This window comes from Ixodes scapularis, unplaced genomic scaffold, assembly GCF_016920785.2.
Source record: "Ixodes scapularis isolate PalLabHiFi unplaced genomic scaffold, ASM1692078v2 ptg000137l_1___fragment_3__unscaffolded, whole genome shotgun sequence".
NCBI classification, from domain to species: domain Eukaryota; kingdom Metazoa; phylum Arthropoda; class Arachnida; order Ixodida; family Ixodidae; genus Ixodes; species Ixodes scapularis.
The window spans coordinates 454,253-476,050 of NW_024609920.1; the positions used below are offsets into that span (position 1 = coordinate 454,253).

At 45.4% G+C, this 21,798-nt stretch overlaps 1 pseudogene; it reads left to right on the plus strand.

Moving 5' to 3' along the window:
- The window catches only part of LOC120842987, a 44,862-nt pseudogene extending 25,995 nt beyond the window's left edge, over positions 1–18,867 (plus strand).
- Positions 18,868–21,798: the final 2,931 nt, after the last annotated feature.

The following is a 21,798-nucleotide window of genomic DNA, read 5'->3' on the forward strand; positions in this document are numbered from 1 at the left end:
TCACCTGTCTAAAGCATTTCTGTAACCTGTTAACTTCATATTCTAACCCCTTTGTGTGCGTGCTTTTGTTGCTGTCGTTTCATGACGCATGTAACCTACGTCATGTTATATTAAAGTGCTGTCTTCTTCGTAGTGTAGTGCTTGTTCGTTTAGTTTTGTGGACAGGGGAACCACATTACTTTCAGAAAACCTTGCGTGGTGTTTGCTATGGTTTTTCCGAACTTTTTTCCTGTGTTTGAGCTAAAACCTCCAGTTTTTAAACCTTAATCGCTTTAGAAAAGGGTGTAACTGTAACATCACTGCGATAGGTTTCGGGAGGACATCATTCAGCAGCCCTGGCAGCAGTTTCTGAAGCTCTGGTTTCGCTAAGAATTTTTGGCCAGTTTTTTGGCAAGCCGACTCCGGTGTGTTGCAATTGTAAGCGCCGGTCGTACCAAGATCAACATAAGTACCTGGTGAACCATATTTCTTAGTTTGCCAACTGTACCTGTGAAGTGCTTTTTACCAAAAAAGCAGGTTGCTTTTTTTTACGTGGGCGACACGGGGGTTAATTTGTTCTACGGCACACGCGACTTTGTCCTGCAGTTTATTGGAATGTGGGCTGTGTTTTGGAGCACTAGATTATGGATGTTTTGACTTTGATTGTTGTCTTCGGAAATGTCTGTTCGTTTGACCTCGCAAACAAAGAAAAAAGATTACCTTTTTTTCACAATTTTGTTTGAATTTATTGTGTGTTACATCGGAGCACCATATTTATGCTTGGTTTGTAAGCTGCCCAGTTGAAATTTCTGCGTTTGGACAGTTTAGTGGTTGCACTGGTTGTTGAATGATGTATGTTAATGAAAAACATCGCAGGCAAGGCTAACGTGTTGTTTGGGGTTAGTCTCTAGATTTTCTTTGTCAGGGGAATATGGATCTTGTCAATCATTTCCCTCCACTCGCGATTTTCGCAGTTGCAGTGTTCTCGGGTGTGCACACTTGTACGCAGTCGTTGATGTTAATAATTGCCAAGGTAATTGCACTGCCGACACAAATATCATTTCACCTCCTCCGCAATCATGGCAGTTAGTTTAGATCCTAATTTTTTTTGCCAAAGGTTTTGGTTACACTCTGTGTGAACTGCTCGATGTTTTGCCCGCTAGATTTTTCTACAAGCTACTTAATACAACGTAACTGTCGAAGTCCTTCAACAGAAACCTTTTTCGACTGTTGGACGTAGAGCCCCATTTAGTTTCTCTGTTTGACATGGAATGTGCAGTTTTTCTCCTTTCCAACTTGAGGTGGACTACAGCAGCTGCTACGAGCCCTCGGAAAAAATCCAGTGCTGTATTGGCTGGGATTTCTCGTAGCATGCACTGCAATCCATCATTGCAGTGCATGCTTCGATGGTGTAGAGTAAGAGCTCATCTCTTGTATTGGGTTTGTCTTTGTTTAGTTGTGTAGCCTCTGCAAGCGCTTTTTTCCTTTGTCTTGGATCCCAGTGAAAGTGTTCACTACTTCCAAACTCGTTCGTGTCAAAATGTGCTTCCTGGTATTTTTTCTGTGGGTAGCATTTTTTTAATGGAAAGCTAAACCTATGGTGCCAGTGTCCACTGCCATGCCTCACCCTAGCGTGCAGTTGAGTATTATTTAACCGTGCATGAACCCGCTACATGAAGTTGCATATATTATCAGAGTTTCCCAGAGTATTCAATATTTTTAGTCTCGCAAGACGTGTTTGCGCTCCTCAAAAACAAAAAAGTGCCTCTCCGCCCAGCCTTCACGTGTCCCCGTCCTACATTGACCTCGCTTTTGTTCAAAGTGTTACTTTTTCGGGGTACCTTTTTCATAAGTCTCGTGCTGGTATATGACCCTTGCAAATTAACTGGCAGTCTCGGAACTGTCGTTCTTCACTTTACTGTACAGATTCGCAATTAAATGTTTGTTCATTCGTACCTTGTCTTTGTCACTTTTTGCGGCCGACCTGCTCTGCCTCATGATTGTCCATGTGCTTGCTGCGTTAAATTGGTTCTCAACTGTCGGACGAAGGTCTCTGCCAAGTGGTTACCCCCGTACACTGTGTTGCATCTCACCAAAAACGTGATGTAGCTCGGAGCATGTGGGCCGTAAACTTGCACTATGGAACCTGGGGACCATGGGTTCAATCCACTCCCCTGCCCGTTTCGATTTGGATGAGCTTGGCACCGGCGTGCGGTCGTGTATCATCACAGTATCTTGCCCATTGAAGATCCCAGGCTGGCAGCGGTACTTCACTGGCTAAATTTCTCGTCTACAGCAGAAAGCGGACGCCCACTGAGGCTTATTTCACATAATTTTTCAAAATGTGAGAAATCTTGTTTCATTCTGATTGTAATACCAATGACTCGTTCAGGACCTTGTCAGACCCCTTCCTTTCATGTTGCGGTAGGCCTGTTCAAATCTTGATGAGCTCAATATTGCTTCAAATACCGTACTATCCGGTTCGATCATTGCATAAAACATTGACGAAACTTGTCAGTTGGGCTTCGAACTGTGCGGAGGAAGTTCGCCCACGACGGTAAACATTACAATCTCGCTTCGCTGCAGCACACCCGCGTGCTTGAAAAGAAGCAACCTTCGAGAGAGGGACTGTGCTTGCACATTCGCGTTAACCTTGTGGTAACAGTTTACAAGAAAAATCGCTATGGTATTGTAAATCGCGATACTGTGGTAAGTCGTGTGCATTGGTGGTTGTGATTTGTCTCAAGTCGTGCCTTTTAAAATCGGCTTAGTCAATTTTTTAATCTTTTATTTCCGAATTTATTAGATTATGTTCAGCTTTCGAAAGCAGTCCTGTCCTTTGCGGGAAAGCTTCGTAATGGCAGGAGTCTCCCGAACACGGAACACCGCTCTAGATAAGTGATGAACAAACTGCGCATAGGAAAGGTTCAATCTGCGATAGTTTAAAAATGCCTAAACAAATATTTTGGTATTTTGAAACTTCTCAATTTCGTGGCACACTTCTACTACGAGGTGACCTACAACAGGGGTGTAAGATAGGCAAGTGGGGAAACAAGAGCCAAATAAGCGATCAGATTGCGTCCTCCCTCGGTTTTATCCCTAGTTTTCTTCTTTCTGTGGTGCCATCTATGTGGAGCACCGCGAACTTTCCTCCCGGTGGGCGACTGGCTAAACTGACGGAGAGGGGTTTCTCGCGGATTTTCAATGGGCGACTGTCGTGCTCTTGGCTTACTTTGCATGCTTTGAAGGATCCACGGCAGTTTATTCATATAAATTGAATATTTCATTCAATTTATGAGTTTTTTTTTTCTTGCTTAATAGTTCGGGGGGACATCCACAGAGTGGCGGGATCAGAGTAGATTGGAGTGGTGGTGGTGGTGGTGGTGGTGGTGGTGTTTCAGCGAGTTCGGTAGTAAGTTTCGATGCTCAGCGCTACATTGTTAGCAAGTTATCGTTTTGCCTTGGGCTCGCTCGGATCTAGACAGCACTGCGAGCTTAGAACTGCAAGCGTTAGCGCCGTAACCGCGCTGAGGACTCGATTCGTGTTTATTTAGTACGCACGTGAGATATGTAACCATTAAGCCAGATATCATTTTTGATAGATTTTGGCTGCATTACATGTGTGACCGTGCGTGACTGCTATGACTTTCCTCAAGGCATAGGAGATGCAGCTTGTTAATTATCTTCACTGAAGCCGAGGTTGTTTCATCTGACTGTCTCTAAAAGGGAGTTTGTATCATAAAGAGAAGCTATGTAGGTTTTTGAAAAAAAAAAAGAGTAAGAAGTGAATTCTGATGTATTTTTACCCTGTGAACCCTCATATCCAAACCATTTGCTGCGCAAGTATAGTTACACGCGAGAAAACGCGAAACGCAGTCGCTGTACGGGACTTCATCGACGGATCTTTTGGCTGCCCAAGGCGGGCGAGAGAGGCGGGGCTTCAGCCCTATTTTGAAATTCCTCTTATTGCTCTTATGGCTCTCCGGCGCGTCGCAATGAAACATAATCGTGATATCTGCTATTCTAAAGGCCAAACGAACGCCATACAAGTGTGTTTTTTTTTTCTCAAATGCAGAAGTACCCCATCTTCCCTTTAAAAGGGAGGTGCATGTACAGCGGCCCAACTTTTAAATAATATCAAGCGAGCGTCGACCGACGGGACGGCCAGCGCTGTACCGCGGAAAAATGCGGCGTCACGGGAGAGATAAAGCGTGTGCACACAAAGCTCTTTCTGTTGCGAGCGTCGTCTGCTAGGCTATTCCGTGGACCGCACACAGCCCCTGTTCATTATCTTCCGGCATAGCTAACCGCCTTTAAGCAAAGATCTGAACACGAACAGCGCTTGCTTTCGTGGTAGTGCTCAGGCGTGGCCGTGGCGAAAACCGCGTGTCATCTCAAGTTTAATTTGCTTTCTTTTTGTTGATTTTATGTTTGCTAACAAAAATTAAACACACGGTGACGCGACAATGCAACGATGCATTAAACTATATACCGCAGACAATGCTATACGAGGCATCAAAACCAATCCAGTGCTTTGACCCCGCCACGTCACATCGTGCTTCCCCGTGGAGTTGTACTCAACGGGAAGGCCACGTGACTTACTTTTAGCGATGGACTGGACAAGATAACTCGTAGCGTCGGCTGCGGTACAACACAAAGTGAAACGGAGTATAGACAGGGTCTCCGCTTGGGCTTGATCCTTTGTATTATTAACTGCGTTGTTGCTGTCGTCATCTAGCCTGTGTAGCCCGGTAGTCAGTTTTCTTTGACAAGCGGGCGCGCGCGTACATTTTTATGCCTCCTCTAGGGCCCATAAAAACACGGGAACGTGTTGCGAGAATGTCGATGGGCGGCATGACACAAAGGAATATAGAAACAACAGTCGGTATTACACAGGCTAACGTCAGTAGGATTTTGAATGCACTTCAAGAGCAGGGGCGTATCGGCGATGCACTTCGACATTGCAAGCGCCCTGATACGGAGCAGGGGTTGTGAGCGGTCACCGGAATAGCCTAGCAGACGACGCTCCCACCAGAAAGGGCTTTGTGCGCACGCAATTAATCTCTGCCGTGACGCCGCATTTTTCCGCGGCACTGGCCGTCCCGCGGTCGACGCTCGCTTGATATCATTAAAAAATTGGGCCACGGTACTATTAGCCTATTATGTGCTGGCACTGGTCTGTTGGCTCAACTGGGTCCTTTGTTGAACCCTTTACCCTTTAATTATTTTTTTGAACCCTTTTACCCTTTAATTGTTGAACCCTTTTACCCTTTAATTATTTTTTTTTACATGGTAAGAATTACTTTTGGTGATGACTACGGAACAAATAAACATTTTGTGTACGAAGATTTTGTGTGTCAATGATTATTTGTCTTTGTAATCATAGACATAAAATTTGCGTTTCAGAAAGCTTTACGAAGACCTCTAGCACGTAAAAAAATTCTGGCTTCTCATTAAGCAGGTTTTTTATTCCTACAGAGGAAATGGAAAATTCGACACGCATCCAACTAAGTCAGCTTTACAAAATATTCCCCGTGAGTGCCCAGGCACCACATGCATTGTTTCGGCAGCCCCCTGATGTCTTTGGCGTAGAAAGAACTGGGCCGCTGCTTGAGCCATTGCAGGACCTCTTTCTGTAGCGCATCATCTGTCTGGATTCTTTTCTTCGCGTGCACTTTACTTAGGGTGATGACTGATGACATTTTAGGTAGGTAGAAAACGTTTATTGGAAGCCAAGAACTACGAATAGAAAGATTGTAGTACCCGATGCCGCCAGCACGCGCGCTCACGAGAAAATACAAATAGCCGCTCACAAACTACCGCCGTAGCACTCAATGCCCAGCGCTCGTGGCGACCGGAGACGCGCTTGCTCGGGAGCAGAAGAGAAACAAAAGCGTCAGGAGCAAAATGGTCAGTTGTCATCACCCTAAGCAGAGCGCACATGAAGGCGATCGAAGCAACAGCCCAGCGTGTGCTGCTCCACAGGCCGGCACGGGCGTGTGCGTCGCCTGAGAAAGCGAGGAAAACACGCGCCATACGCTACGCACAAGCTTTCTAGATGGTACCTTCTAGAGGCTTTCTTTTAAAGATGTGTAGACCGTACAGCTAATAAAGACCTTCTGTCACGTGAGCTGGGCGAACAGAGTCAGCTGCAAGGAAACCTTGAAGTTCCTGCCGAAGAACCGGGCTTCGTAATTCCAAGCTTTTAACATTTTCTTCCCTTTTAATGAAGTGGTCACGTAGAGCCATTTAGTTCGGTCGAATTGCCAGGCTTCTAAACCATCAATATTTTCCTCGTTCATGTCCTCATTTGTATGCATGCATGCGTACTGTGTTTTTAGGGTTCTTACAGGGTTCAGTCTGATGTGTGGAACTGCGAAAGAAATTAATTTATAAACATTTATAAACCTCGTGCCTCTTTTTTTTTTTATTCTGAAAAGTGCTAAAGTGATTTAAGACCATTACAGGTAAAACGTCTAATTAGGTTGTGTGATCTTCTGAAAGCAGTTTCTTTTTAGGAATGATAAGAAAAATTCCCAAAAATAAACGGTAGAGTCATTGCAGATATCTCCCCTAAGGGCCAAGATAAAATGGACACACATCACTTCAGTCACCCAAGACAACTCTGTAGAGGAATGATCAATCGTTGGATTCCCGCCGAAAAGGTAAAAAAGGTCGCAAGTTACCAAGCGAAACGAAACTCGGAGCACGTCGCGACGCGCAGCAACGAAGTCGGGGCAATCGCCATCCAGAGAGCGCCACCATCGGTTGATCATCAGCGCCAACGTGGGCAAATGAGGCAACACTAGGACGGCTAAACTCGGCAGCGCCACCGGCGTACCCTTGCGAGATTACGTTATTACCAACTCCGAGCGTGTGTTGTCGCGCGCTACACTACCGACTGTTCTAAGAATTCATCAAATGTTCAATATATAAATGTGCATGTGTGTGTGTGTGGTTTTGTCGTTTTAGCATTAGGCAGTTTTAGTGGGTGCCTTCCTCGATAGGTAGAGACAGCCCAAAACGGGAGCTACTGAACAATATTGAACCTCCTAATATTGCAGTAAACCAAGGGCAGTTCTCTCTTTTTTTTTTAAATGTTTGAGCGCGCTTAAGGATAACAAAAGCAAACACTTCGTCGAGCTTCCCTTCTCTACAAAAGCGGAACTATAAGCGCCCCCCTCCCTCTCCCCTTATCCCTCTTACCCTTACCCACCCTTTTTTTACAAGCGCTGCAAAGAAATGTCGACACGAAAATGGTTGCCGCCGTCGAAGAAACCGCCACTGCGCCTGCGCGCCGATGGTCTTGGCTGTAGAGTTCCGGGTAGCGGAGGGGTTTAGTGGAGGGGGAAACACGGGTAGCAGAGGGGCTGCTCCGCTAAGCCCCTCTGCTACCCGGAACTCTACAGCCAAGGCCATCGGCGCGCAGGCGCAGTGGCGGTTTCTTCGTAGAGGAGGGGAAACACGGTCTACTAAAACTCCCTACGGTCTACTAAACGCGGGAACGGAATGAGCGGCGAAGTGCGCAGCAGCGCGAATGGTTTCATAACCGCCGCGAGGCCGCTATCGCCTAACGTTCCACTGGTCAACCACTTCATATTCCCTTGAGGAAGAGGAGCAGATCGCTCGCCTGGAAAAGCCACCGCCGAGAACAGAAGCTACTGCTCCGCTGCTCTTCCTTCTTCACCAAAGTAGAAAGGCTGAAAGTTTTGCCAAGTGAACGTTTCCTGGCCCAATTTTGGTGATCAGCTTGTTTCCAGTCCCCTCGTCGTCGTGTTGAAGACGATTATGGTGTCCGAGGAGTGTTTTTTTCGTGCAAGCTGGCTGTAGTTTCGCCGGTGTCATAAGTAGTTGCTCGTCGCCAGCTGATGCTCGTTCTTGTCGATTGAATATACTCTTCACTTTTACATAGAACAGAAATAGACGCCACATGGATAACTTTTCCTCGTAGAGTAAGTACATTGTTTTCAATTATTTCTTGAGTAGACTGTTAGAACTGCATAGACACGGGTCGAAATAGAGCAAACATGTCGGGCAGCTACGCGTTCACGCTAAAGGCGCAAACGGCAGTCCGTTCTGCAATCGGCGAAGCGGAGAAAGCGCTCAGTCCGGTTTTCGGTAACTACACCCAAACATCCACAAAACGTCGTTCGATCAAGATGTATTCGCAGAGCAGGCTCCCTGCTCTGCGGAGTGCGCAGCAGCGCACTTCGCAGTGAGAGTGTTAAAGGGGCCCTGAAAGGACTTTTTTACTGGTTTTTAATTTGCACCGAACCTTAGCGTACTGAACGTACTAACTTAATGAAACTTTTCTTTTCTCGAATTTCGCTTTATTTTAGAAGTTATAGGTAGGGTTCGGCGTTTTCGGTTTAAACCGATAAAAACCGATAAAAGTACGCCGAATATATTTTCGGAAATTCGGTTTTAACCGAAAAAGGTCAGTTTTTAGGGTCAACATTTTCGATTGAAACCGATAAAAATACGTCGCATTCATTTTCTAAAATTCCGTTTTAACCGGAAAAGCTCACTTTGACCTTGTAGTCGTACCGCAGAGCTGTGGCGAAGAAATGGAACGACAGTGTCTATCGAAATGTGCCCGAATTTATGGCATACACGGATGGTATCACGACGTTTTGGTTTGAATGTGCCACATCATCGATCCGAACGTGAAGTTTGAAATGCCCCCTGACTCCCCATATACAAGCGTGTTTTTTAACTCGTTGTAGAGAAGACTGACTTGATTCAAGCTCTGCATGTTATGTTGTGCTTCAATACGTCGCACCGTGTATCTTTTGGTGGTCACAATTGGTTGATGGGCCAATTTTGGCTCAGGCAGCTCTTCATATCCTCAGCCTGCCAGCGTACAGTGTTAGCGTTGTGAGGGCATTCTCGAAGCTCAGGGTTATATTAACAGGGAAGAAAGAGTGCGGATCAACGAGGAGAACTTGGGAATGTACATGCGTGTGTACTATAATAAGATCACGTAATCCTGACGTACAGACGGTAAAGTTCCATTCTTTGGGGGAAATAGGCTTTATATCTCACTTGTCTGTACTTCTGTTTTCTTCTTGTTTCTTCTACAGTTGCACACATTTGCCAAATAAAGTGTCCATTTCTTTTTCAATGTATCTCTGCCTTTATTCTTTGAATGATCAAAAATATCAGAGCTACAAGAATCACCTGATCCGGTGACCGTTGGTGTTTATTGTATATACAATGGAAAACGCCGATAAAATTTTGTGGGCATAAATATACGCCGAAAAAAACCGAAAATTTAATTCTAAAATAAACACCGAAAAAAGTACGCCGAATTTTGAAAAAAAAAATAGAAACCGAAAACGCGGAACCCTAGTTATAGGCAAATTAAAATTACAAAAACAAGCAAAAAAATAACCTCCTTCATAACGTCCTTGGTTGCGTGAGTGGCCGGGAACTAGAGGAGGGGTAGTGAGCTCAGCGAGCGCTCAAAGGCTGCCGCACTCCGTGTCTACGGCTCGAGAGGGCGCCACTAAAGCTTGTTCTGGATAGGCTGTATGAAGCGGGAAGCCAGGGCGGCTCGCAATGCATTTGCTGCGCGATTAAACACTAACTCGGCATGACACTTCGTTGGCCACAAACGACAGCAAACACGAGGTAAAGATCAGTTCAGAACGGGAGCCACTTCGCGCTGCCATACCGCCAAAGGGCCAAACCGGAAGCCAAAGCTGCTCGCCGAAGGCCTTCGGAACGCTCGGAACCGGTCGGATCCTCGACTGTAGCGCCGGCGCGTACATCCGGGACCTTTCTACGCTCGCCGTTCGTTGGTGCCTGATCCCACTACACGTTTCTAGTATGCGCCGCCTTTTCCACCGCTTCGTGGTGGTATGTCGACGGGTAATTTCGTGTTTTCGTACCTTATAAACTGCATTTTTTTTTTCTTATCTAAAATACTGAACAAAAACTACTTTTATAAATAATTGAAACGGCTCTCGTCACTTATATTTTGTATTTTGACTAAAAAGCTTTTAGCGGCTACGACCACTAGAGAGGCCAGGACTTAAAACGTCACGATGTCGTCACACATTGCGCTCTTTCGGCACCGCGGGTCGCCCCCGTAGGTGGAGGAGGTTTTAGCCTCGTTCCGTTAAAATATGACGCACTGATATTTAATTACTCTCTCCGTGCCCGCTGGCTTGCCCGAACACCAAGAGACGTGGAAACCGAAAAAAAGGTAGACGCTTAAATATGATTGCAGGACCCCTTTAAAAAACTGATCTCACTCGTCATCGCATCGAATTTAAGGACAACGCCGGGCTTCAAGATTCAATAATTACTCTCTCCCAGCGGCGTACACTTTCCATTTTCCCAGGGGGGGGGGGGGGGAAGGGGGGGGGCAGGCTGAAAAGTTTTCCGGGGGGGGGGGGGATGCTTTTTTGCGCAATATTTTTCACACCGGCAATTATCAGTAGTTTATTTTAGGGGGTACATTTTCCAGCGTGTGTATATCGCCATATGTTCGGCGCTGTGTGCGTTATTTTGTTTACATGCCACTACTAGAAGCTCGTTACATGGCACGTAAATAGCGTTTCGGTAAAGATCATGGCTTGAGGGGTGGGGCCTCTGCCCCCCCTTCCCGGATGTCATTAGGGGGGGGGGGGGGGGCACGAGCCCCTGGGTTTATCAGAGTTTATTTTTATCAGATTCCCATTTTTTTTTAAATTCGAAGTATATTTCAATGCGTTCTTATAATTGAAAAAATTAAAAAAAAAATGAAGTCTGGGAACCATCACCAATTGTTCTCTAAGACAATGGGTCATGGTACCTTAGAGAACAAACCCGTTTTTTGACTAGCTTTACATATTTCAGAGGAAGCTTATATGGCATCTCCTCAGGGCCAGTGATCATATAAAGTTTATTTGTAAAACATCGTTTCTTTTTTTTTTTGTTATTGAGACGTCGCAATTTTCTGTTTTCTGATGAATCCGAATCGACGGAAAATGTACAGGAAAGTTTATTTTTTATTTTTTCGGGTTTATTCGTAAAAACTGAACCCATACGAAAGACCGCGAGGCAAGTAAATTCTAAAGGAAAGAAAGACGGAGGTTTGTCGACTCTTATGTTTAATTCCCGATCGACCTCGCAACGTTTAGCGGCAGATCGTCGATACTTCTTAGAGCAATCTATGTATAATATAGCCATACAAAATATAAAAGAATGTTTAGTATTTACAGGCAAAAATTTTGTGAACATTCCCAAACATGCCCTTACAGCCCCAATCTTTCTTTTTTTTTTTCTGAGTAGATATTTTGGAGTACGTCAGATTCAAATTGATGGCACATACAGCCCGTGACATTGTCTTGCAAACAAAGTATAATTCATATATTGAGAAATAAACTATGAAAAATTATGAGTTTTCAAATATCGTACAAGCTCAGCACGCTGTGAATAAATACAGATCTCTATATGCTTTATTTTATTGCTTCACATTCATTTCATGTATTCCTTTGAACACGTGAGGAGGAAATGTTGTTTCAAGTGCCAAGCTTCTAAAAGGGTAGAGCCAAGCCCGGATAACAGTTTGTTTGATCACCCGCATCCGATCCACATTCACGAACTCTTTTATCCGCACCTGAACCGCATTCGCATTGTTCTTACAATATTGCATCCACGTCCGATCCGCATCAGCATACATTGTACCCGCATCCGAACCGCGAAATTTGGAACCTCGTCCGACACCCAAACCGCGCATTCATGTTCGTCAATAATTCGAGCATGGCTAAAAAAAACCTTCAGCCTTTCCACTCTCGTGAAGAAGGAAGACCAGCGGAGCTGTACTCGATACACTGTATGTTTCTTCGTCGACATCAGTTTTTCGCGCTGTTTCCTACGATGAATTCCCACCAACGCGCCCAACTATCCATTCTTCTATAATAGCTGGAAAGGTTTTCGCCATCTACGAGCGACGGCGGATACCATACTGGTTGTGTGCTTGCCGCCGTCGCCTATAGATGGCGGTAGCTGTCCAGGTAGGTTTGTGTCGACATGCCGGATACGATTCTGGGAAAGAAGAGCGTCAGGGCCGTTCGCTAATTTTTGCACAACGAACTCTTCAAGTCAAGGCTGGGTTGCACACTTGTGACTGGCGCCATTTAGACTTGGAACACTGGCATTTTCGTATATTTCCTGTTTATGTGGCGCATCATTCTTACTTCCTTGGCTTGAAAAGCTTTTGGCAATATCGTATCTTATAAACAAACTTATCTCATAGATAATACACACACTCGGCCGAAAACATTTGCGGGACATGGGAGCGGCAGCCAAACTAAAGCACTGGATATAATGGATTCTACAACTACCGCCATGGACTGATCGTGCCGCGCGCGTTCCGATTGGCCACAGCCGACGCGCCGCCATTTCTGGCTTAGAAAACATTGCAGCAGACGACGCTCCGCTCTGGCTCAAGGCTGGCTTCGGGGTGCTCGGGCGGAGTGTCATCACCAAGGAAAATTCCGAGTTCAACAGAGCAACTATAAAGCGTTATATGATATTTAGTACTTTACTAAAATTAAAATATGACTGCACTCTGGACTTGTAAAACTTGTTTAGTTACGCACCCTTTGAATTGTTTAAGAGATTCCGATCGACAGTGATTTCACTGCCTCACTTGGCGCGCTTTTGTGGCGCGCTTCGTCGGCGCGAAGTCGCGATCACTGTGGTCGCGACTTCGACCACAGTGATCGCGACGCGAAATTCACGCGGCCGTCTGATCGTTCGAACTTTCGCCTGCTCTTTCAAACGTCTGCTTTTTGTCGTCTGCTCGTTCAAACAAAAGCGGCACGTAGACCGAACTTTTACCCGGTGATTGCAATAAGTGATTGCAGGCCTCAAAAGACTTAAAGGGAAGATGGGGCACTTCTACATTTGAGAAAAAACGCTTGAATTGCGTTCATTTGGCCCTTAGAATAACAGATATCAAAATTATATTTCAATGCGACGCGCCGGAGAGCCACAAGAGCAATTTCAAAATAGGGCTGAAGCCCCGCCCCCTAGCCTTGGGCAGCCAAAAGATCCGTCGATGACGTCACGGACAGCGACTGTCTTTCGCGTTTTTCTCGCGTTTAACAATACTTACGCAGCAAATGGTTTGGGTATTCGGGTTCACGGGGTAAAAATACACTAGAATTCACTTCTAACTTATTTTTTCCAAGAAGCTCCGTAGCTTCCCTTTAAGTAGGCTCGGTGTAAACAGTAGATACAAGATGTTGATCATTGGTGCCGGTGGCCATCACCGACTTGTTACGCTTGGTCTGTTCCCGCTTCCGATTTTCAGTATCGACTTTGATCATCGCCGCTACCTTCTACACTTTTGCAACACGAGCGACGTCGCTACCGAAAATAACTAGAAGAATCTCATCATGGTTTTGGCGTCCATTCTGCGGCGTTCATGGGAATGAATCGCTGCACGTCACATTATTTACGCCATGTTTAGCGGCGTAACGAACCTTGATAATTTCGCTTAGGCGATTAAAGTGGTAAGACATTGCGATGAGGACGTAGAATCGACAATTCCAACGCGAAAAAGAGTATGCAGACTCACACAGACGCCGATAACGTGACATTCGAGTGGTTTGTTGGCGCGGGACGGCGGTGCTTCTTGCCCGTACCCCATTACGCATGCGTTCGAACTGTCGTCTGCTCTTTCGAAATTGGCTGCTTTTTGTCGTCAGCTCGTTCAAACGACAGCGGCCCGTAAACCAAACGTTGACCCGGTAATTGCGATAAGAACAAAGTGCAGGCCTCAAAAGACTTTTGCAGGTTGGTTGGGGTAAGTAAACAAAGTGTAAACAGATACAAGAAGATGTTGATCGTTATTGTTACCAAAGGCCATCACCGACTTGTAATGCCCGATTCCACTTGCGGTTTTCAGTATCGACGTCCACCATCTCAGCTACGGTCCACGCTTTTGCAGTCCAATCAACGTCGCGTCTGAAAACAGCGAGCAGAATCTAATCATGGGAGTCAGGTTTAAGCGCCTATTCTGCGGCGTCCACGTGAAATGAATCGCAGCATGTCACATTATTCACGCAAAGTTTGGCCTCGTTAGTTTTGCTGAAGCCGTTCAAGTAGTCAGACATTGTTAGGAGAACGTAGAATCAACAATTCCAACGTGAAAAGGAGCACGGGGACTCCTACCGACGCCGACAACAACGCAATTCAATGGTTTGTTTATGGGCGACGGCGGGCTTCTTGCCCATTATCCACCGCGCATGCGCGGCGCCGGTGGCGTCCGCTAGAGGCGCTCCGGTTTGTTTGTAAACATGAGTTTGTGTATAGCTTACAATATGCCTCTGCTTCAAGGACGTGGTTTTCCTGCTGATGTTTGACAAATTAACACAATACAAATCCAGTGACTTTCAATTGCTTACACAGATTCTTGGCAACTCACTCTTGGGAAAGATTCAATGACCAACAAAGTGGTTGCTACAATTTCTGTTAACCATAAACATCCCGTCCGGGTGTGCAACAGCCGTAACATTAAGAACCCAAAATATCTGCAGAATAATTTCACTGACTGCCATTAAACCGTCACTGTTTCACACTCATATTTAGACGGACAAGAAGGGTGTGTAAAGCGATTTAAAGTACAGCCAAGATATTGATTGCAGCACAGTACTTCCCATAGCTACACAAAATTCTGGCACAAATAATATTGTCAGAAAGCAATGGACAAAATGAAACAATTCAGTCAAAATCAATAAAAAAGCATCAGACTTCGAGGATGCAAAACATACGCAAAGAATACCTTCTGCACAAGCCTTTGGAGAGGCAGCTCGTCTTAATTGAGGCGCTGTGTGCAATAGTGGTAAAAGTGCAAATTCAGAGCGCGCCAAAAAGTCCCTCAATAATTTTATCTGTACATGTCAAGGTCAGTTTAGCGTTTAAACTTCGAGTAAATAAGTGTACAGCGTTCCCTAGTATCAAAAGTAGAGTACCACATGCATAAGTATGATATTTGGGACTGTTAATATCATGAATAGTACAAGTGTACTTGTACCACTATTGCACGTAGCCCCTCAATTGTAGGCTTGCACGATTAGCGGTTTATTGGGATAGTGCTGCGTCATTCATAGCCTTCGCAAGCCACAATGTTCCGGCTTTCTTTGCAGTAAAGCAACGTTGCATCGGTCGATTTGAACCACTATTTGCGCAAATCTCCTTCGGCTTGTATAAACACTCCAATACATGAACCTAAAAACATTTTTTGCATGAAGTCATTTTGTGAAATTGCATATAGGTACATCTTCTGCACGCACTCGCATTATCTGTACAACACATTCAAGCTAAACGACTGAAATATGATGTTGGCAAATGTGCATCCAGCGTACCATTTGTTTAAGATCTTTGCTTTAACAAACTTGCCACTGTAGACGTCAGCACGTGCAGCATGTGTAACTACACCGCGCAGTATGCTCTTTGGTGCTTGGCACCTACTCTGTTTCCCCTCATGTTGTACTGCAGCAAAGGCTAGAAGTGCAAGCTCAAGAGCCAACAACTGCTCTTGCTGTGGTAGAGCTTGTGCTGCAAAGATGCGCCCTAAAGCAAAAAGCTCGTGCTTCTAGCCTTTCCTGCGGTACATCACAACGGTGAAACGGAGCGGACAGAGATCACAAAAATCAGCACATTCACACTTTAGGCCCACGCTCTCAATAAAAAGGAACATGCTCAAGCTCAAATCTAAAAACATGTCTGTCGTGTAAGGTACATCACCATATTAGGCACAGGAACAAATCAGCCCTCAGCATTAGGTCCTCATTTCGAACCCTTTGGTGTAAGACAAGGTCCCCTTTCGCCCGAAAGGGTGAAAGGGCACCTTGTCTTACACCGTATATGTTGGGAGATCATCATCATCACCTCCGCCGCCGGGTGACCCTGGACTCTGCCCACTGCTTCCGAGCGAGGACCCTCTCTACCAGATCGCGACCAGACAGGGCACGACTCACACCTGTATTGCTATGCTAGAATAAACATACGCGGTTGAACCAATCTTGTCTTAACCACGGCAGTATCCTTCTGCACAATAAGGTCTGACCATGACAACAAAAAGCTGGCTGAATGGACGCATTAAGCAGCCCAGCGTCTGAAGCCTGAAGTTGATGATGTCATTTCTCCATCTGCCGTCAGCTAAGAGCAAAGTGGCGCTTTTAGCAGACGACACCTGGACTGGAAGCATTTGCCTCGGCTGCCGGTGTCTAGTTTGTCTTCCCTTGATACAGTAGCCTAGCTCCGACAAGGCTGGGCACAAGCTCAAGCCTGATATTAGACACCTCCTAAGCAAAGCGCCGAGTGTCCATTTGTTGCGCGGTCTGTTCTGGAGCCAGGGATGCGCCACGAACCATGATCGCCGCGTCGACTAAGCTAGGTGAGCTGGTGACTTTAGCATACGGCGCCCAGGTTAGTGGCGCCGGCTCTTGCCGGTTTGAAGCGCTAGCTTTTTGTGCACATTCATTTAATCAATGCTTCTTTAGCAAATGGACGTCTAAAGCAGCAGACGGCGACATTGTGAGATCAGGTGCATGCTCACGTTTCTTAGCAATGCGTTTCTATAGGAAGAAAGAGAACAAAATGAGCTCGAAGTAAGGACCTAGAGCAGATGGCTGGATTTCTCGAGGGCCCAATATTTTGATGCGCCTTGCACGAAAAGCCAATTATTTTTTTTGCCGCTCCGATGGCTAGTTTTTTTGTTTTTTTACTTCTAAGTCCAAAATATAAATTTGCCAACCATTTAGTTTTTTAGAGTGGCATGGATGCAGTTGAACATACCAAGTGTCTTGTAATTAAATTTTCTAAAATGAATAATACCAAACTATTCTGCCTCCTTATTTTTTTATAGGTGAGGCGACACCACTTGGTAGCGTGACACTACCACATTCAAGCACTGAGGCACTTCAAAGAGAAACCGCGGGCGAAGTGGCAAAGGTGTCTGTTGCCCTCCAAACAAGCTTCTCGGGACCATGTGTCTTGCAGCCAGACTCAGCAAGAGCCATCATTGACAGCCTGGAGCGACAGCTGCAAAGTGCAAGGAAGAAAATGAGCGCTCTGGTGGCTGACAAGACAAGAGCCCAGGACATGCTGGACAAGATGCTCAACCCAGACCAGTATGTTGCCATGGAAAAAGGTACCTATAGACATTTCCATTTTAGTAGTTGCCTCAACGGCGGACAGAGGGCGCTGACGCACTCGGCGCCATTAAGTTGCTTCAATTTGGTCTGTTTCGGTTTGAACGTGCACGCGGTTATGTTGCTGTTTTACGTGGTTTTTGCTTAATTTGGTAGTACAATTATTTTCCTTGTAGCACACAGCCAATGAAACAGTGACATCCAGCCACTTTGAGGACTACAAGGCGTTTTTGAGCCTAAATAGCGGGCTTTTTAACGAACTCCTTTGATGTAGCTGATTATGGTCGGTTATGGTCGGATTCGAAAATTCCGCATTATGGCTTCCTGAGATCTACAGGATAATAGTTTTAGCTGCCTCTACTACATTTCCTCTTCTCCCTTTAAAAAAGATAATTGGTATGATGTAAGCAGGAAACCTAAGCAGTGGCCAGTATAATCACAAACAGATTGGCTTCTGTCATGATCCAGAAACAGACTAACATATCCTCAACAAGCTTGACGAGATAAGCCCCCTTTTGTCAAAAGTAATATTTGCTAGGAAACTGGAGTGACCTTCCTCAGGATCACGGAGCTTGCACGCTGAACAAACCTATTTGAGGTACACATTCCAGTGTTTACATCTTTTTCAACAACAGTGACCTCGAAAATTGGAGTTTATAAAAAAATTAGTTATAAATGACAAAAAAAAAATTAATTCAAAACAGTATATAAAAAATGTAAAAGTGGGCCTTTTTAAGATAATTCATCATGGCAGCCATAACAGCTGTGTCCCGGAATGATGCTAGATTTGTATTGCATTTTAGGAACCATGCGTGGAAGGAGCTGGTCAGACGAAACCATCCAGAAGGCCCTGAAAGTGCGACTTGCTTGTGGCACACGTGGCTACGACGTCGTCAAAGAGCTGTTGACTCCTCTAACAAGGGAGCGCACCCTTCAGCGACGCCTTATAGACAAAGTTCCTCCCAGGCATACTTCATGAGGTCCTTCAACCCCTTGCACTAAAAGTCGAGTCCATGACGGAGGTAGAACGGATGCATGCCTGATGATTGACTAAATGAGCATAACTCCTGGACTGGATTACGACAACACTACCAAGCGTATAATTGGAAGTCCAACAATACAACCTGCATCTCCCGCCTCAAAAAAATCTCCACTTGCAACGCATGCCCTTGTTATCATGTTGGGAGGCATATCGTCACGGTGGAAGCAAACCGTCGCATACCATTTCACGGGTGCTTCGTGCAACGCAAAAGAGGTGAAGGATGTCTGTTTTGACATAATCAAAGAAGCAGAGAAGATTGGCACCAAGGTGGATGTAATGATCTCTGACATGGGAGGAAACAACCAAGCGGTCTGGAAAGTATGTGACATCGTGTGCGGCAAACACACTCGCCTACGCAACAGTTGCAAACCTCCTTGTGGTGGAGGACGACAGCTTTTCTTCATGGCTGACACTCCACACATCCTGATGTATTTACAAAACCACTTCACGAAAGGGCACACGATCCTCATACCGGATGAGTACGTACAGAAGTACAACCTTCCGACACGTGACGTTTCCATTTCGGCAATCAAGAAGCTCCACGAGGTCGACACCGAGAACAAGCTCAAGCTGGCCCCGCGGTCCAACGAGAAGTGCCTGGATCCCTCTTATTATGACAAGACGAAGCTTGGCCTTGCCTGCGCGCTACTTGACCACAGTGTGGCCGCAGCCATCAAGTACCTGGTGTAGCAGGGAGACACGGAAAAGGAAACGCTGTCCACTGCATGGTTCATTGAAAAGGTAAGCACTGCATTTGACGGCCAAGTCCATGGATTCTCAAGAAATAATTCCGTCTCGGTAACTATGGCAAATTAATGAGCACAGCAAAGGTAGCAGAGAAAAACTTGTTGGAACAGTTCTAAGAAACAACCTGGCTCCTACTCATTTGGCACTGCAGATTTCTTATGTGCAATGTGGTTAAATGCACACTTATCGGTCTAACTCTGTAACAAGTACTTGTCTAAAACCGTTGGACAATTGGAACGAGCAAGTGCGTCTGAAATCTTAGGTTAGGCAGGGATCTTCAGTTCAACATTGAGATACTGTACATTTAATTTTCGCGAGAACCTAAATTTTGCGAATTTTGTGATTTGAAAACAATTGCGAAAAATTGGTCCTGCGAATAATTCACTGCATGGTAATGAATACATAGCATACTACCCTAAATTGCAAAATTTCGTGCCCGCGAAAATTCTTTAAAACCGGCACTCCGAGAGTTTTGCGAAATATTGAGCTCGCAAAAATAAAGTCGTTCACAGTATTTAATACAACCATCCCTATTAAATGGTAAAAGAAATTTCGGGGGTTCACACGCCGAACCAACGAGGGCATGTGGCACATTCCGGCAGTGGACTGAGGATTAAGTGCGACTACCGGGGAATCTTGTGACATCCAACCGAAATCTCGATTACATGATTAAACACTATGCCTTCTTATTTCAGAACTATTTGTTTTTTGATTTCAGGTCCTCAGATGGTTTAAACTGATGACTTCAAAGACGACGCAGTTTGCAATGAATTGTCAGGGAGAAGAAGTACACGACGATGACATTGAGTTCCTGCAAGAAATGATCTCCCTTTTCCAGCACCCTGCAAGCAACAGCACTGGCAAAACTTGGAAGCCTGTGCAGTCTGGGCTTGTCCTAACAACGACGACGGCACTGAAAATGCAAGACTTGTTTCTGCAAGACAAGCCCTTCAAGTATTTGTTTCTGAGCCGTTTCACGCACGATGCTCTGGAGAATGTCTTCTCGGCCATCAGAGCTAAGAACTCTGTGCCACGAGCGAGCGAATTCAAGATGGCCCTTCGCCTCATCGCCATGTCACAGTTCTTCAGGCCAAGTAGCTCTGGGAGCTACGACGTTGATGATTCGGCGTACCTGGCACAGTTTGTGGCCTCACAGCCCGCAGAAGCACCTTCTGAGGAGGAAGATGAGATGCCCAACTGGGACCAGTACAAGACCACCAGTGAGGACGAGCAGCAGTCGCTCTTTTACCTGGCTGGGTACACCGTTCGTGCAGTTAAGAAAAAGCACAAGCTATGCGAGCAGTGTTTAGCCGCAGTGACGGGTTCTGCTGCCTCTCAAAATGCCAGGCTGTGCCAGTTGAAGTGCTACGTAAGAGACGGCAGCAATCAAGAATTGGTAATGCCATCCCCCGACGTCTTCGTGCTACTGCTTGTTGCAGAAGGAGAGTTCCGCAAGCACGAAGATCTCATCATTACATCGAAAAAGACCCTCGACGATGTACATCAGAGCACTGCAGCACTCACGAAGCAGCTCCCGCTGCCAAAGTGCCACAAACTTGCACAGAAGCTAGTCGAAGCATTTGTGCTCCTCCGTCTTCGGTTCACATTGAAGCAAAATAATGAAGAGTGGAAAAAAGAGGCTCTAAGGCAGACGAAATGCGGCTGCAGAAGCGTGGCCATGAGGGCTGCCGTAGCGAGAGTTTAATCTTTTACGGCTTCGGTGTGCCCACTAAGACTCTCCGGTTGTTGTTTTTTTTTTTTACAGAAGAGCTGTTGTAGCCAAAGCTTATGCCTGGACTCGAGCCATTCACCAGCATCTTTTTTTACATCTGTGGCGGTTAAAGTTGGAATCTACAACACTCTGTTGCGCGCGATGTGCCCAGTGATATTACTAGTCGGAAAGGTTCCTGTTTTACATGAAGAGGATCGGTGTTGTTTCGTTACCACTATACAAAATTTCTGTGATACTCTCCTAGTCAGCAAGCCTGCTGTTATTGCCCAGACTATGTATGTTACTGTTAAAATTTTCTAGCATGAATGTGCCGCTTACACAGAACTGCTATCTGGACCAAACCCCTTGAGTCAGAGTATAAGTGAAGTTAGATACTGGAATTTTTGTGCTTTCATGGTTTTTATGTGTTTCTGCTTGCTTTCATGGTTTTCATGTGTTTCTGCTTGCATTATATATTGCCACACTAGCTCTGAAGCTGCATCAGTGCTTTATACTTTGATATATTTTTTTTTTAATGTTTGAATGTACTTGGGACGTTTTGCACCCTCTATGTATAAAATAGTTTATAATGCTAGACTATTGACTATGTTGTTGGAAATAAATTGAAACATGCTGACTGACAATTACTGATTAGTATACTGCTTCTGCACATGGGCAGCTTGAAATAATACGCAAAGTAGCGTCCCCATGGTTTAGCACTGCTGATCTTAATTGAATACTGCATTGTGCTATGATTTTACAGCTGGCAGCGTATGTTGTTCCGAGCACCTGGTCCGTATGTATATGCTTGGCCAAATTACAATGAGAGTGTCGTAGTACCCGTGAAGCTAGAGCGGCGTTTTTTTCATACTTCCAAAAGTCCTTAGCTTGAACTTTACTCACGAATATCTTTCTAGAGCTGCTGAAGTGGTCCTGCAATATGTTTGCTAGCTCGAAGCAGTGTTTAGACATACAATGGTAGTACTGGGGTATTTATAATTACGAGGGCAAGCTGTCCGACTCGCATGTTATCTGTCAAGATGCTGTCCAACTGTTTAAAAGTAGGCAGTGTATATTCTGTTGGAAGCCGGCAGAATAATTTTTCCGCAAATCTACCAGCAGTCGCCTCCCATTGGCTTCCTGAAACTTGGCGTATGCAACAA